Genomic DNA, 16828 nt, shown 5'->3' on the forward strand with positions numbered 1-16828 from the left:
CGCGCCCTTCAGCGCTGGGGGGACTTCCATTCTATCTTGGGGGCCACAAGGGCCCTCTTGCAGGAGGGAAGAGGGACCAAGGGGCGGGACATCACGGCCTACCGGCGGGCCCGCAAATTTCATGACGCTCTCCTCGCCTTCGGGTCGGGGAGCGGCCTGTTGCAAGGCCTGCGGGAGGCCGACGATCACCCCGCCCGTGAGGATCCACCCCAGCCCTCGCCATGAAGTACACCACCATCGCTACATTGAATGCCCGGGGCTGTAGGGCGGGTCTCGGCAGGAGCCAGGTGCTCTCCTTCCTTCGGGAGGGGGGGTACTCGGTGGCTTTCCTGTAGGAGACCCACACGACTCCAGCCATCAAGGCTGGCTGGTGGCTGGAGTGGGGGGACGGGGTGGATTTTAGCCACCTCGGCGCTCGCTCGGCTGGGGTGGCCACCCTGTTCTCCCCTGCCCTACGGCCAGAGGTGCAGGGGGCCGCCGAAGTTGTCCCAGGCCGCCTGCTGCACGTCCGGGCCCCCGTGGAGGGGCTGACGTTGAACTTGGTCAACGTCTAGGCCCCGAATGCGGGCCCGGACCAGGTCACCTTTTACTGGCAGGCGGCCACCTTCCTTGGCACTCTGGATCCTCGCCAGTGCCTGGTCCTGGGCGGGGATTTCAACACCACCCTCGATGACCGGGACAGTGTAGAACTCGCAAACTGCCAGGCCGCAGCAGGCATCCTCAGGGAGATCGTAGACCATCATTCCCTGGTGGACGTCTGGCAAGACCACCACCCGGACGACAGCACCACCTTTACTTACGTCCGGGTCGGGGATGAGCTGTTGAGCCACTCCCGGTTGGATCGCATTTACCTCTCCCGGTTCCATCTGGCACGAGCCCACTCCTCCAGCATTTGGCCGGCCCCGTTCACGGACCACCATTTGGTGGCCGTGAAAGCCTCTCTGAGTTCGGAGAGGCTGGGGCCGGCCTACTGGCACTTTAACAATAGCTTGCTGGAGGACGTGGGCTTCGTGGCGTCCTTCCCGGAGTTCTGGCGGGGGCAGCGGCCCGCCTTTCCCTCGGCGCGGCAATGGTGGGACGTGGGGAAGGTGCGCGCCCGGCTCTTCTGCCGAGACTACTCCCGGGGCGCCAGCCGGCGGAGGGATGCGGCGATAGAGCAGTTGGAACGGGAGGTCTTGAAGCTTGAGGGGCGCCTGGAGTCCGCCCCCAAGGATCCACCCCTCCGCAAGGCGTGCCGGGAGAAGCAGGAGGAGCTCTGGGCCCTGGAAGATCAGAGGGCCCGGGGCGCCTTCGTTCGATCCCGCATCCATCTCCTTCGGGATGGGATCACGGCTCCCGCTTCTTCTATGCCCTGGAGAAAAGGAGGGGGGTGAAAAAGCACGTCACCTGCCTTTTGGCGGAGGACGGCACCCCCCTCATGGATCCGGTGGAGATGCGTGGAAGGGCCAGGGTCTTCTACGCCAGTTTGTTCCCCCCCGGATCCGACTGAAGCCAACGCCTGCAAGGCGCTCTCTACTGAGCTCCCGACGGTCAGTGCGGGTGACCGAAACCGGCTGGAGACGCCTCTCACTCTGGCCGAGTTCTCGGAAGCCCTCTGTCTCATGCCCAACAATAAAACCCCGGGCATGGACGGGCTGACTGTGGAGTTCTACCACGTGTTCTGGGACGTCCTCAGCCCGGATCTCGTTACCGTCTGGACCGAGTCCTTGGAGAGCGGGGTCCTCCCTCTGTCGTGCAGGCGAGCAGTGCTTGCCTTGTTTCCGAAAAAGGGGGACCTCTGCGACCTACGGAATTGGTGTCCCGTCTCGCTCCTCAGCACGGACTACGAAGTCGTAGCAAAGGCCATCTCGCTGCGACTGCGGTCCGTGCTGGCGGATGTGATCCATCCCGACCAGACCTACACCGTCCCGGGCCGTAGCATGTTTGATAATCTGTATCTGGTCCAGGATCTCTTGGAGCTTGGGTGTAGGGATGGCTTGTCGTTCCCCCTCCTGTCCCTGGACCAGGAGAAGGCGTTCGTCAGGATGAACCACGGGTATCTCCTGGGCACCCTGCAGGCCTTCGGCTTCGGGCCCTGTTTTGTGGGTTTTCTCCGGGTGTTGTACGCCCTCACGGAGTGTTTGGTCAGGCTCAACTGGACCCTGACCGAGCCGGTCAGCTTCGGGCGGGGGGTACGTCAGGGGTGTCCGCTGTCGGGCCAGCTGTACACTCTGGCGATCGAGCCCTTCCTCTGTCTCCTCCTGGAGTAGGCGCGGGGGGGTTGGGGGGTGGAGAGCCCCATGCGCTGAGCGAGCGCTCGGGGATCCACCCAGTCCCCCCGTCGTAGTCCAGGAGGTCTCCGACCATGGTGGTTTCTGCCAGGATCAGCCTCCGGCGCACCGAGGGAGACTCCACCACCTGCACGCACAAGGCTGGATTGTGGAGCAGGGGCTCCGCGAGGAGGTCTGCTCCCTCGGAGGCCACAACGGACCTGGTCGCCGAGAACAGCTTCCAGGTCTGGAGGAGGTCCTGGTAGCCTGCTCTTGATTTCCTGCAGCGAGCCCTGCGAGAGGGGACGCCCCACCGCCCCTCACTGCAAACCCTCCATCCCTCTTTCTTGGGGCCCTGTTCTGCAGGGCCCCCAGCCTCCCCATCCCTGGACCCCCAGCCAGCTACAGGAGCTGTCTGTGAACCATGCCTAGGCAGCATCTGTACATGCTCATGGTCCACATGTTGCATTTCCTCACCCTCGTGTCCCACCCCAACACCAAATTGCAGGACTATTTAAGACCTGTTGAGGGTGGGGAACCCCGATGGGCCAGCGTATATTCCACCTTTATCCCACTGCCCATTGGAGACTTCAGTTGGAGGCTCCTCTACGGAGCTATGAGCACGGGTGTGTACCTGGCATGGTTCACCCCTATCCCGGATACCTGTCCCTTTTTCAGCGTGAGGGAAAACCTGGTGCACGCATATCTGGAATGCACCAGGTTGCAGCCCCTTTTCTTTCTCCTCCAGAACCTCCTGTTGAGGTTCTGGCTGGACTTTTCCCCTCACCTTTTTATCTTTGCACACCCCATCTATGGCCCCACAAAGTCGCGAGACCTCCTCGTCAACCTACTCCTGGGCCTGGTGAAAGCCACAATCTACACCACCAGGAGGAGGATGCTGGACGAGGGGGTTCTCTGCGACTGTGGGGCCTATTTCCGCTCCTCCCTTGTGTCACGAATCCGGGCAGAGTTCCTCTGGGCGGCGTCCACTGGCTCCATCGACAGCTTTGAGGAGCAGTGGGCGCTGTCCGGGGTTCTCTGCTTGGTGTCCCCATCCGGTTTCCTTGTTTTGAACCTTTGACCCGCACCCCTTGACCCTGTTTTTTATCATTCGTCCCACAGAAGTAGTTGAAGCCCAGGTCCAGTTATCCCTCCCGCAAGGCTGGGGGAGGGGCTTTTAGAAGTGGGTGCGCTAATGCCCGCCCACCCCTGGGATTTCAAATAGTGCCCCACTACACGCCTCCATCAGAATGATCTTCGGGCAGGGCTCTTTTCCTCTTGGTACATGGCTTGAATCCCATGCAGCTCTCAAGACACGGACAGGTGGGCTTCTCCAAGGCACTTGAGGCAGGCTTTGTGGGGATCCCCACAGGGCATAGGCTTTAAGCACTTGATGCAGGGCTTAAAGCCTTGGGGCCCGGGCATGCCCCACTGCACGTGCCAGGTTCTGTGTGAGTGGCAGTGGCCGTGTCAGCACCCCGGGAGGCACCCCCGAGGGGTTGTCTGTGACCGCACCCTGTCACAAGCCCTCTTGAGCAAGAGCTCTTGCACAAGAAGGCAGTGTGGATGGGCAAAAGGGGTTTCTTGCACAAGAAAGCCCTATGGCTAAAATGGCCGTTGGAGCTTTCTTGCACAAGAGAGCGTCTACACTGCCATGGATGCTCTTGTGCAAAAGCACATGGCAGCGTGGATGTGTTCTTGTGCAAGAGTTCTTGCACAACATTTTCTTGCACAAGAACCCGCTAGTGTAGACATATTCTCAGTGTATTAGGCTTAGCTGGTGTGTGTTATTCATTTTTAGCTTAGTAAGTTACTTGGGAGCAACCCTCAACTTGCCCCATCCTCCAGCAGGGCTTTGTGAAGGTGGTTTATTTTATCAACAGGAGATATTTATCCTGTGACCTCACCCTGTCACACTTTGGTGGTAAGGTCAGACTGTGCTCTAAAAATACAGTACAATTAATCTTTACCCGCATGCTAACCTTTGATGTTTCCAAGTAGTTCCTGGCACATTACAATGTCAGAAAGAATTAGGATCATATCCATGGCTTGAAACATCTTTTTGGTTTTGTTTTGTTTTTTTCAAAAAACTGTACAGAGTATATTCAAATGATAAATGGTGAAAGGAAAAGTACAGTTTCCTGACTCATGTAGTACCCTGATTTCAGTATCTCTTCTCTGGGCCCTGCCAGTCAGGTTGACCACACATTATTCTGGAAAGCTATATGAAAGATTATCTGGGGTTGAGAAAAGATCAACTAATATTTCCTGATTTGTCTCAGCATAAAACAAAATTCATTTGAAAAAGGAGGGTTCATGAGCACCTACAGCTGAGGACTGACAGTCAAGATGGTTGGGTTCCCTCTGTGGTTTCTGCCATTAATTCACTCTTTGTCCTTGGGCAAGTCAATTAACAGCCTTGTTCCTCAGTTTACCCACTTGTAGGGAGACATTAACACCATCCTGATTAAGAAATATTTGCATTGTGCTTTCATGTGCTCATATGGAAGGTGTTATATAAGTATAAAAAATAGATAGCCAGGCCAAGATTTTCACAGCTACTGAAGAGATTTGGACATCCATTTCCCATTTATTTTCATGGGAACTAGGTGGTCATATCTTTTAAAATCTTAATCTAAAAGACAGAGAAGGATATCTGTGCACCAGAGAAGTATTCTGACCCTCCAGCAATATCCACCAATAGGATGGCAGGGCTCTTTGTCATTAGGTGTATTAGTCTTTTAAGTCTGGAGTGACTCATTCCCCAGTAACAACATTTTCTGATGTTGTGGTAAACAAGGTGTGTGTGTGTATTACATTTTAAATAACAAGGCTAACAAATTGAGATTAGCCATGTGGGCCTGGCATGACTTGATTTATCTTGACATTTGGTTGAATTCCATGTGTATATATAGACTGATCAGTACAGATCAGTATGAGACCTCCATTAATATCAATGGGCCAGATGCTAGGCTTTTTATGAAGGCAAAACTTCTAGTGAACTCTGAGGACTAAGATACATAGAATCATAGAACACTAGACCTGGAAGGGACCTTGGGTATGTCTACACTACAAAGTTAACTTGAACTAACAGCCGTTAGTTCGAATTAACTTTGATAGGCGCTACACAGGCAAACCGCTAGTTCGAACTTAATTCAAACTAGCGGAGCGCTTAATTCGAACTAGGTAAACCTCATTCTACAAGGGCTAATGCCTAGTTCGAATTAAGTAGTTCGAAAGGGCTGTGTAGCCCCTTAATTCGAACTAGTGGGAGGCTAGCCCTCCCCAGCTTTCCCTGGTGGCCACTCTGGGCACCACCAGGGAAACTCGTCTGCCCCCCTCCCGGCCCTGGAGCCCTTAAAGGAGCACGGGCTGGCTACGGGGCCCATGCCAGGTGTAAGCCTGCCAGAACCCAGCCAGCAGACCCTGCACCTGGCACAGCTCGAGCCAGCCACCCACTGCCACCCAGCCCTCCACCTCTTCCCAGGACCAGGCTGGTGGCTCCCAGGAGCCTGCCCGGGGCTGCAAGAGGCAGGCACCTGCCCGCCTGGTCTAGTGCAGAGATCGTGGACCTCATCCATGACCTCCGCACACGGTACAGGAAAGTGGCCGTCTAGGGCAGGAGAGCTGCCAGCCTGGCCACCCAGGAGCAGGTTTGCATGAAAATCAAGGTGGTCCAGTGAGGCCCTGAGCTTAGAATGGCCGTCCTGGGTCAGACCAAAGGTCCATCTAGCCCAGTAGCCTGTCTGCCCACAGTGGCCAACACCAGCTACCCCAGAGGGGATGGACCGAAGACAATGACCAAGCCATTTGTCTTGTGCCATCCATCTCCAGCCTTCCACAAACAGAGGCCAGGGACACCATTTCTACCCCCTGGCTAATACCACTCCATGGACCCAGCCTCCATGACTTGATCTCACTTCCCTTTAAACTCTGTTCTAAGTTCTAGCCTTCACAGCCTCCTGCAGCAAGGAGTTCCACAGGTTGACTATTTGCTTTGTGAAGAAGAACTTTCTGTTATTAGTTTGAAGCCTGCTACCCATTCCTTTCCTTTGGTGTCCTCTAGTCCTCTTTATGGGAACTAATGAAGAACTTTTCTGGATGCACCCTCTCCACCCCACTCACGCTTTTATAGACCTCTATCCTATCCCCCCCCCCAGTCTCCTCTTTTCTGAACTGAAAAGTCCCAGTCTCTTTAGCCTCTCTTCATATGGGACCTGTTCCAAACCCCTGATCATTGTAGTTGCCCTCCCCTCTCCCACCCTCTCTCTTCCCCTCTCCCACCTCCTTTTCCCAGTCTTCCCGAGTTTTGTTCAATAAAGAGTTTCTATTTTTGAACACGTGTCCTTTATTTTTTACATCAGGAAGGGGGGCTAGGGAGGGGTAAGTGGAAGGAGGTGAGGGAGTGTCACATTACTGAATTGGAGGGAAGCAGCCAGATCACTGCTGCACCCCTAGGTGGGGGTGTTGGCCCCAGAAATTGGTATAAAAGGGAGCCATGTGGGGTATTGAATGGGAGCTTATTGTTTGCTGATTTTATGTACGCTATTTATGTGAGTGTATAATGTCTGTGTGTGTGTAGGTAGGAATCTGTAATCTGTGTGGATACTGAATATTTCTCTGAATGTGGTTAAGCATTGCTATGGACAGGCTGAGTAGCAAAGCCCTGTGGAACAATGGCTCTCAGTGGGCTATGGACACACCCAAAGAATGGGGTTTGTCACCTGAGAGCAGCCAGCAGGGAACATAGAGATTGGCCTGTGACCAGGTGACCTGCTGCATACCAGAAGAGGCCAGGAAGGAGGTATAAAGAGGCCATGCGGTCGATGCCATTTTGTTCTCAGCTCAGCACTTCATCCCAGAGGCAGCACTGCAGGGATCGAAGAGCCCGGAAGACCTGTGAACCCATCCTGATGATAGGATGTGCAACAAGGACTTTTAAACCAGCAGCTGTAACATCTCTGCTAGAGCCTGCATCGAGGACTGGGAGATTCGGTGCATGTAACGTACTATTCTTTAACAACCTTACTCTCATGCTTTTCTTTCTTGTGATAATAAACCTTTAGTTGTTAGATGCTAAAGGATTGGCCCAGCGTGATTTGTGGGTAAGGTCCAGAGGGTAAATTGACCAGGGATCCGTGGCTGGTTTCTTGGAACTGGACAGAACTTGTTCCGGGTAGGTGGGATTGGGTGCTAGGACCCCCCACCTGTGTATGAGGCCCGGGGCCATCTGGGGCACGGATATTGCTGGGGTGTCGGAGGGGTTTTGCTCAGGAGGCTTCAGGCAGGCAGCTGAAGCGCTCTGTGGGACTGGTTTGTGGCCTGTGTGGAGAGGTCACCAGTCGGGGGGCTGTAAGGAGCCCCAGATTTGAGCAATTCACCCCGAGCGGACGCCCTCAGCTGTGCCCAGACACGGCCCGGTCCGTCACAGGGAGGACTGGGGTGGCTCTATGGGCTCCTCGGGGTGGAAGCTCTCCTGCAGCCCCCCAATTGACCCCCCCCATGGCAGCCTGCGGCAAGTGCAGCCGGGCTGATGGCCGAGTGTTGTGATGTGCCATGTGGGGGCATTCAGGGCACTCCAAGACAGGACTGCTTTGCTGTCCCTGATCGAGTTAGCCAAGCGAGCAGGGAACCCTGAGAACTGTCTGTCCGGGGTGGGGGTCGGGACCCTCTAAGCACAGCCCTCGGCTAGCCTGAGACAGCATCTCCATGCTCTAAGTCCTAACCTGATGCCCTGCCGGCACTGCTTCCGGCCAGCCTTAACCCCGGTTCAGGGTCCACTCAATGTGGACATGCTAGTTTGAATTAGCAAAACGCTAATTTGAATTAGTTTAGGTCTAGATGCACTAGTTTGAATTAGCTTAGTTCAAATTAATTTGAATTAAGTTAGTTCGAATTAGTGCTGTAGTGTAGACATACCCCCGAGAGATCGAGTCCAGTCCCCTGCCCTCATGGCAGGACCCAGCATGGTCTAGACCATCCCTGATAGACATTTATCTAACCTACCTCCTAAATATCTGTAGAGATGGGGATTCCACAACCTCCCTAGGCAACGTATTCTAGTGGTTAACCAGCCTGACAGGAAGTTTTTCCTAATGTCCAACCTAAACCTCCCTTGCTGCAGTTTAATCCCATTGCTTCTTGTTCTATCCTCAGAGGGCAAGGAGAACAATTTTTCTCCCTCCTCCTCATGACACCCTTTTAGATACCTGAAAACCACTATCATGTCCCCTCAGTCTTCTCCTTTCCAAACTAAACAAACCCAATTCTTTCAGTCTTCCTTCATAGCTCATGTTCTCTAGACCATTAATTATTCTTGTTGCTCTTCTCTGGACCTTCTCAAATTTCTCCACATCTTTCTTGAAACATGGTGCCCTATGAAATAAAAAATGGAGTTTGTTTTATCAATCTGGATTATCTTCTGAACATAATCTATAGCTTTGACAGGTGAAGAAGAAATCACTGTACTAGATCAGCAGCACATAAGTGCTGTATCAGATGGGCTAGTGGCTATTCTAGCATAGGGCTCTCTCATTTTTATATATGCTCTTCAGAGTAAGTTCCACAGCTCGTCTCTGTCATCAACAGAAATTGCTCCAATAAAAGATATTACCTCCCCCTTATCTAATATTCTGGTACCAATATGACTCCAACAAGATTGCAGACAACACTGGAAAATATCTTTAGAGTGCAGGTAGCCACCCCTTCCTGATCCCAAGTCCAGGCCAGGATTTCAAGAGGCCAGGAGTATTGACTCTAGGCAGCACAGGCCATGTTAGTCAGCCTGGGATGTAAAGAGCCAGAGAAAACCAGATGTTCTCTTGGTGTCCAGCCAACTCAATTAAAAGTCTCCCCTGTGCATTCCTGTGACCAGTTCAGCTGAAAGAGTCCTCCTGCCAAAATAGTCTCACAAACTTCACCCCTGTCATCTGAACTGTTCTTTTCACTGGAATTAGAACAGAAATAAAGTAGACTCCCATCAGATCAAGTGACCTCAGAAGTTTCCTCCACCCCTATGCATATCACTCCAATAGAACTTATGTTCTACTTGTGGTTGGTGGATGTAGCAGAATGGAAAACTTAGTGAGTGCTATTGTGGCAGGGTCAGTCCCACTCCTGGGTCCCAGATCCCTCTCCTGCCCAGTATCCCACAGTTTAGGGGCCATGGTACAAGTCCTACTTGCCTTTTCTCAACATTTGGCCTTCTGTCCCTTGGCAAAACAAAGGGGTGTTGGGGCCAATGCCACTGGCCAGTCAGGGCTGAGTAAACAGCCCTCCTCAGCCACTGGATGAAGTTTCTGGCCACCTGGAGGGGAAGGAAGCTTCCAAACACTCCCTGTTGGAGCCCTGCCCCACCCCTGCAGCCTTTAGCACTGCTGGTGTTGTTCTGCTGAACTCCTCTGAGTCTCCTTGTCTGTTGGTTCCTCTCTACCTCCACCCTCCCCCACAGGGAAGGTTTTTTAAAGAGGTCCCGTGGCAGCCTGAACTCAGCTCACCTGGCCCTTAACTGATTTATAGCAGCCCTGTCTCAGCTGCCCCTGATTAGCCAGGGCTGTTGCTGTTGCTTGTGGCTACATCAAAAAGATTTTAACAGATTTTTTTATGCCGGGACAAGAGTAGGTCCCTTGTGGGAAGAGGAGCAGGAATAGAGGTTATGGTTGGGTCCTGAGGCGGTGCTACTTTAGGTCTTTTCATTGCACTGTCTATGACACCCTTAACTCTGATAGGCTGTCTATGATTCATCCCACCACTTGTCTCTTTCACTCTGCCCAGTCCATGGCAAGATTCACAAATGTTTCTTGCATCCTTCATTTTCTACTTCAGGATCCCATCAGGACCAAGTGGTGTTAAAAAGAGCCTTACACTTCCGATATTAGGCTAGCACTCTGAACAAAGGATATTAAAATATATGAATAATTAATAAATCAAAAACATTTCTTCAGAGGCTCCACTATTTCCTGTTCCAATAGAGTCTCTGGTGTAACACTTCTTATTCTCTTTATCCCCTGGCTCCATCTTGCAGCGTAGCTGTTTTACAAAGCACTGTTTTCAAAGATGCTGGGATGTGGTCTGATGTTCAAAATCACTCTGCTTGCTATTGCTGTATCTGTGCGACCATGTAGGCCTGTCAATGGTTCTCTCATTATCACTTTTCCATTTTTAAATGGGATTGTCTCCTGTCTTATTATATTAGAAATTCAAGTCCTGCCTGGGATGGTGACCAAGTGACATGGTAATATCAAAAGGGCTAAGGAATGGAAAAGTGAGCAACTGAGAAGGGGAAGAATACTTTTTGTCAGACTGATTAGAGCACTTGGCCTCAAACACTAGGGACCAGGTCTAAACCTACTTCTTGAGAGACCCTTTATCCAGCTAACACCCACCTTGAAGGGGTAAGATTTGAGCTAGCCAGTTGGGCATGTGGAAGGAATAATGTTGGGGTGGGTGGTGTCCTCTCCTGAGAGGAGCCTGTACTTAAGCTCCAACCACTCAACTTGCCAGTGTTAATGCAAACTTCTGTGCATGAAGGAAACTTTGTGTTTTTAGTTTTGGTTTACTTATCTCTGGTGTGTCCCAGCCTGAGTGAGGGGGCATGGGGGAAGCAGAAGTTGTATAAGCAGCAACAGCCCCTCCCCTGGTGTCACGTTACTGAATCTGAGGGGAGCAGCCAGATTACTGCTGCACCCATAGGTGGGGGTGCTGGCCCCAAAAAATTGTATAAAAGGGGGGCCATGTGGGGTGCTGAATAGAAGCTTATTATCTGCTAATCCTATGTACGCTAGTCATGTGAGTGTATAATGTCTGTGTGTGTAGTTAGGAATCTGTAATCTGTATGGATACTGAATATTTCCCTGCATGTGGTTGAGCATTGGGCAGAGCCCAGCCTATGGACATGCTAATTAGCGAGGCCCTGTGGGACAATGGCACTCAATGGGCCTAGGACACACCTAAAGAATGAGGGCTGCCAGCAGGGAACACAGGGATAGGCCGCTGGCCAGGTGACCTGCTGCAGCCAAGAAGAGACCAGGAAGGACGTATAAAGAGGCCATGTGGTCGACGCCATCTTGGTACTCAGCTCAGCAATTCATCCCAGAGGCAGCATTTCAGGGATTGAAGAGCCCGAAAGACCTGTGGACCCATCCCGATCGATGCATGTAACGTACTATTCTTTAACAACCTTACTCTCATGCTTTTCTTTATTGGAATAATAAACCTTTAGTTGTTAGATGCTAAAGGATTGGCCCAGCGTGATTTGTGGGTAAGGTCCAGAGGGTAAATTGACCAGGGATCTGTGGCTGGTTTCTTGGAACCGGACAGAACTTGTTCAGGGTAGGTGGGATTGGGTGCTAGGACCCCCCTACCTGTGTATGAGGCCCGGGGCCATCTGGGGCACGGATATTGCTGGGGTGTCGGAGGGGTTTTGCTCGTGAGGCTTCAGGCAGGCTGCTGAAGCGCTCTGTGGGACTGGTTTGTGGCCGGTTTGGAGAGGTCACCAGTCTGGGGGCTGTAAAGAGCCTCGAAGTTGAGCACTTCGCCCTGAGTGGATGCCCTCAGCTGTGCCCAGACATGGCCCGGTCCGTCACACCTGGCATCAAGGGCTGCCCCCAGCCACCTCCAGTACAGACTGGGTTACCTCTGAGCCTGTGGAACTCATGTTTCCACATCCCCTGCATGCTGTCGCTGTCATAGCCAGCTGTGGAGGGGACACATGCACTGGAAATACTGGAAGGACAGCAGCTCTCCCTATGACAGCCCAGCCCTGCTCTGTGCCTCTCCTCACATAGTGCAATAGCAGGCCCATATAAAGGAATTTCTGTGTGTGTGTGTGGGGGGGTGCTTTTTTGTAAATGTGGACCACAAGGATGCAAACACCCCCCCCCCATGGTCCCCCAAGTAAGAGTGCTCCGGCCAGCCGGGGGAAGGCTGGGGCTGATTTCTCCTGTGAGGAAGTGGGGAGTTTTGGAGGTTCAAAGGGGGGTTGTATGCAGAGGTGCCCTGCCCAGCTGGTTCCAGCCAGGGGAGAACAATGGATGGAGGAGAGGGGAGGCGGAGAAGAGAGGGGCCCGGGCAACCCTGTCTATCTGGAGGGAAGACAATGGACAGGGGAGGGGCTGTTGCTGAGGATATTGGAGGCTCTGAGGGAAGTTGGGGGAGGGGGTGGTGGTTGGGACAGAATGGGAGCAGACAGAGCCCACCTGGCTGCAGGGGGGACTCAGACATGCCTGGCTGAGGGAGGCCAGGCCTACAGGCCTGAGAGATCCTTTGCTGCATTCAAAGCTCAATAAACCCTCCTGTTTGGTGCTGGCTGAGAGTCGCTCTGGGCTGGAGAACAGGGCTGCACTATTCCCTCTGGGAGTGAAGGCTCCAGGGGTACAGAGGGAGTGGACCCCCGAAGGGGCTCACAGCGGAGGCAGGAGTACTGAAGGCCCTGAGAGGCGCCATCCCAGAGGTGGAGGGGCAGACACCCCAGGAGAGAGAAAGGGCTGTCGTAATGGAGTGACCTCCCTGAGAAAGGGCTGTTGTTCTTCGAGTGATGTCCCCGTGGATGCTCCGCTCTGGGTGCTTGTGTGTCCTGACGCCGGTGACCAGAGATTTTTCTAGCCATGCTCTGCTGCACTGCACACACGTCCTGGTGCCTCCTTGTGCCGTTGTTGTCCTTTAGGCACGCATGCGGTGCAGCATGGTCCCCTAAATTCCTTCTCTACCATCCTCAGCAGCAGATGGAGCTCTGTTCTCTTGTCCCATTCCCAAAAAAACACAACAAAAAATAGGTAATTCTCCTTAGTTTTCCTCGTCTTTCCAAGTTTTGAATCCCGCCCAACCTGCTACCTTTATATGAAAAAAAAACTCAAAACATTTTTTTCTTCATTGTTCACCCAGACTTCGTTCTTCCCCAGGCTTAAAACGTCTCCAACGGCACAGAGTACCACACACACAGCCTTGGCACTGCCACCACAATGCGCATGGCACCGTATGACCCCTTTCATCTGGGCCTCATCAGCACTGCCATCTCTGTGCTCATCGGTGTGGTCTGTTCACCCACCGAGATCACCAGTCCCGTCAATCTCTCTCAGTGAAGCCGGTAGCGAGCCACACAGCTGCTTCTCATCTCAGCATTCAAGTCCAACTCAGCGGTGCCCACCTTGGGAGTCTTGCTCCTCCAGACATCCTCACCCTCCTCCACCACCACCACCTTGGTACTCACCACATTGGCCATATCCACCCCCCACTTACCCTGGACAGTGGCAACCCAAGGGCTACGTCTAGACTGGCATGATTTTCCGGAAATGCTTTTAACGAAAAAGTTTTCCGTTAAAAGCATTTTCGGAAAAGTGCATCTAGATTGGCCACGGACGCTTTTCCACAAAAAGTGCTTTTGCAGAAAAGCGTCCATGCCAATCTAGACGCACTTTTCCGCAAAAAAGCCCCGATCACCATTTTCGCGATCGGGGCTTTTTTGCGGAAAACAAATCTGCTGTCTACACTGGCCCTTTTGCGCAAAAGTTTTTCAGAAAAAGACTTTTGCCCGAACAGGAGCAGCATAGTATTTCCAGAAAAGAACTGACGATCTTACATGAGATCGTCAGTGCTTTTCCGGAAATTCAAGCGGCCAGTGTAGACAGCTGGCAAGTTTTTCCGCAAAAGCAGATGATTTTGTGGAAAAACTTGCCAGTCTAGACACAGCCAAGGAGTCTTGGTCTTCTCATAGGAGCCATCACACTGCTCTATCAATATCAAAAAGGCCACCTCATTCTCCACAACCCACACCATCAACCACAGCACTGAACTCTCCAGAGCCCATACAATCTGACTTGGACAACTCTGAGGGGGAAGACTCCTCTTCTTCGCCAGATGAGGCTATCATTTCTACCACGCTGCCTCCATCTGATGATTCTAAACAATCCCAAGAACTTTTTAAAAGAGTAGTCCTAGCACAAGAACGGGATCTGCAGGAAGTGCAAGAGAAACAATATTGCCTCTTACATACTTTACAGCCCCCCACATCCTCTAGGATCGCCCTTCTGATGGATGAAGCCATCATGGACCCTGCTGATAACATCTGGCAAAACCCAGCATCCATTACCCCCACAAACAAGAGGGCTGATCACAAGTATTTTATAACACCTAAAGGCATGGACTTTCTCTTTACACGTCCACCCCCAAACTCCCTAGTAGTTGATTTGGTCAGACACAGGGCAAAACAGCCCAACATGAGGTCCACTCCACAGGACAAGGACCATAAACGGATGGACATCATGGGGCGCAAGGTTTACTCTTGAGCTACCTTGATTTATAGAGCAGCAAATTACACTGATATGCTTGCTGATTACGATTAATCTACAGTAAACTGCAGATAATCCGGCACCTTTAGGACCCAGGGTCAAGTATGCCGGACTAACGGAAGAGGGGGCTATGAGGGGTCTGGAGTGGGGTGGGAGGGGATGCCACCCCAGACCCCTCATAGCCCCCCCTTCCGATAGCCCGGCTCTGCCCCAGGCGTCCCCGATTCAGCCGCTGCTGGTCAGTTTCAGCAGCGGCTGAATCTGGGACGCCTGTGGCAGAGCAGCTGGGGTGCTGCCGGGTTGGTCCCGTAGCACTGCCCCTCGGCACTGCAAGACCAACCCAGCAGCACCCCAGCTGCTCTTGGGGACGCCTGGGACAGAGCAGCTGGGGTGCTGCCGGGTTGGTCCCACAGCGCTGAGGGGCGGCGCTACGGGACCAACCCGGCAGCACCCCAGCTACTCTGCCCCAGGCATCCCCAATTCAGCCGCTGCTGAAACTGACCAGCGGCTGACTCCAGGAAGCACAGTGCCCTGTGCTTCCCAGAGTCAGCCGCTGGTCAGTTTCAGAAGCGGCTGAATTGGGGACGCCTGGGGCAGAGTAGCTGGGGTGCTGCCGGGTTGGTCCCGTAGCACTGCCCCTCGGGGCTGCGGGACCAACCCGGCAGCACTCCAGCTGCTCTGCCCCAGGCGTCCCCAATTCAGCTGCTGGTCAGTTTCAGCAGCGGCTGAATCAGGGAAGCCGGGCGCAGAGCAGCTCCAATTGTCCGGCTTCCGAAGCACTTCCGGGTTCCTGATGGTGCCGGACCATTAGGAGTGCTGGAGTATTGGATGCCGGACCAATAGAGTCTTACTGTAATTATTCTAAACTCCTGGAGTTTTTACAGTTTCTCCCAGAGCACAAGAGGCTGATTTTGCTCACTGTCATGCATGAAGGGCATACCATCTCCCGCACAGCATTACAATCTGCCATGGATGTGGCTGATGCTGCTGCCCGGATCACAGCCTCGGCTATCTTTATGAGGAGAGCATCATGGTTCCTAGTGTCTGGGGTACCTAGGGACCTCCAACAGAAAGCTGAGGACCTTCCCTTCGACAAGACCAACTTATTTACAGCCAAAACAGATAAAGTCCTTCACTCAATGAAGGGCTCCCGCACGACCCTCCGGACTCTGGGCATGTACACACCCCCTTTTAAGAGAACAAGGTATAACATCTACCAGAGGCACAGAGAACCATACTGACCACAGTCCAGATATGACTTACGCCAAAAACACAGGCCTCAACAGCGCAGACCTCAGCACCAACAACAGCAACCCTCAACATCCCAATTGTCTTCATCAAAGCAGCAGATTTGAAGGTTTGGTCGGGAACCTGAAAGACATCCCCACTGCTGTCACACCAGCAACTGGACAGCTGCAGTTCACTCACCGCCTCCAGCCCTTTTTACACCAATGGGCACAAATAACATCGGACTGATGGGTATTGGAGTTCAAAGTCAGTTATTCCATCCCCTTCATTTCTGTTCCTCCTACCCACCCTCCTTCTCCATCCCTCTTCAGGAACCCCTCTCACGAGACCCTCCTCCAGCAAGAAGTCCTCCATCTTCTGCAAATAGATGCGGTAGTGCCAGTACCAACGGCTTTCCAAGGGAGAGGGTTTTACTCAACATATTTCCTAACTCAGAAGAAGAATGGTGGATGGAGACCCATTTCAGATTTAAGGAGGCTCAACAAGTATGTCACATACCGATGGTTCAAGATGGTAACACTATCCACAATTATTCCAGCACTAGATCAAGGGGATTGGCTCTCAGCTCTCGACCTTCAGGATACTTATTTTCATATAACAATTCATCCTGCCCACAGGCGTTTTCTACGATTTACAGTGGGGAACCACCATTATCAGTATCAAGTACTCCCTTTCGGCCTTTCAACAGCTCCCAGAGTTTTTTCCAAGACTCTAGCCATTCTTGCACCTCCAGGGAGTCATAATATTCCCATACCTGGACAAATAATAGGCACATCCTTCCCAGAAATGCAAGACATGGTCAACACCACCACCGATCTTCTACTTTGTCTCAGTTTCCATATAAATTACCAGAAGTCCAGGCTGCAGCCTACTCCAAACTTTAGAGTTCATAGGAGCACATATCGACACCATTGCAGCCAGGGCAACTCTGCCCACACACAGATTCAAGGCCCTTCACAACCTAATAATGGTGGTACGTGCGACCTCCACTACAACAGTCCACAAATGCCTCAAGATCCTAGGGCACACGGCCACCACCATTTATGT

Source organism: Pelodiscus sinensis, chromosome W (assembly GCF_052426305.1).
Source record: "Pelodiscus sinensis isolate ZL-2025 chromosome W, ASM5242630v1, whole genome shotgun sequence".
Taxonomy (NCBI): Eukaryota; Metazoa; Chordata; order Testudines; family Trionychidae; genus Pelodiscus; species Pelodiscus sinensis.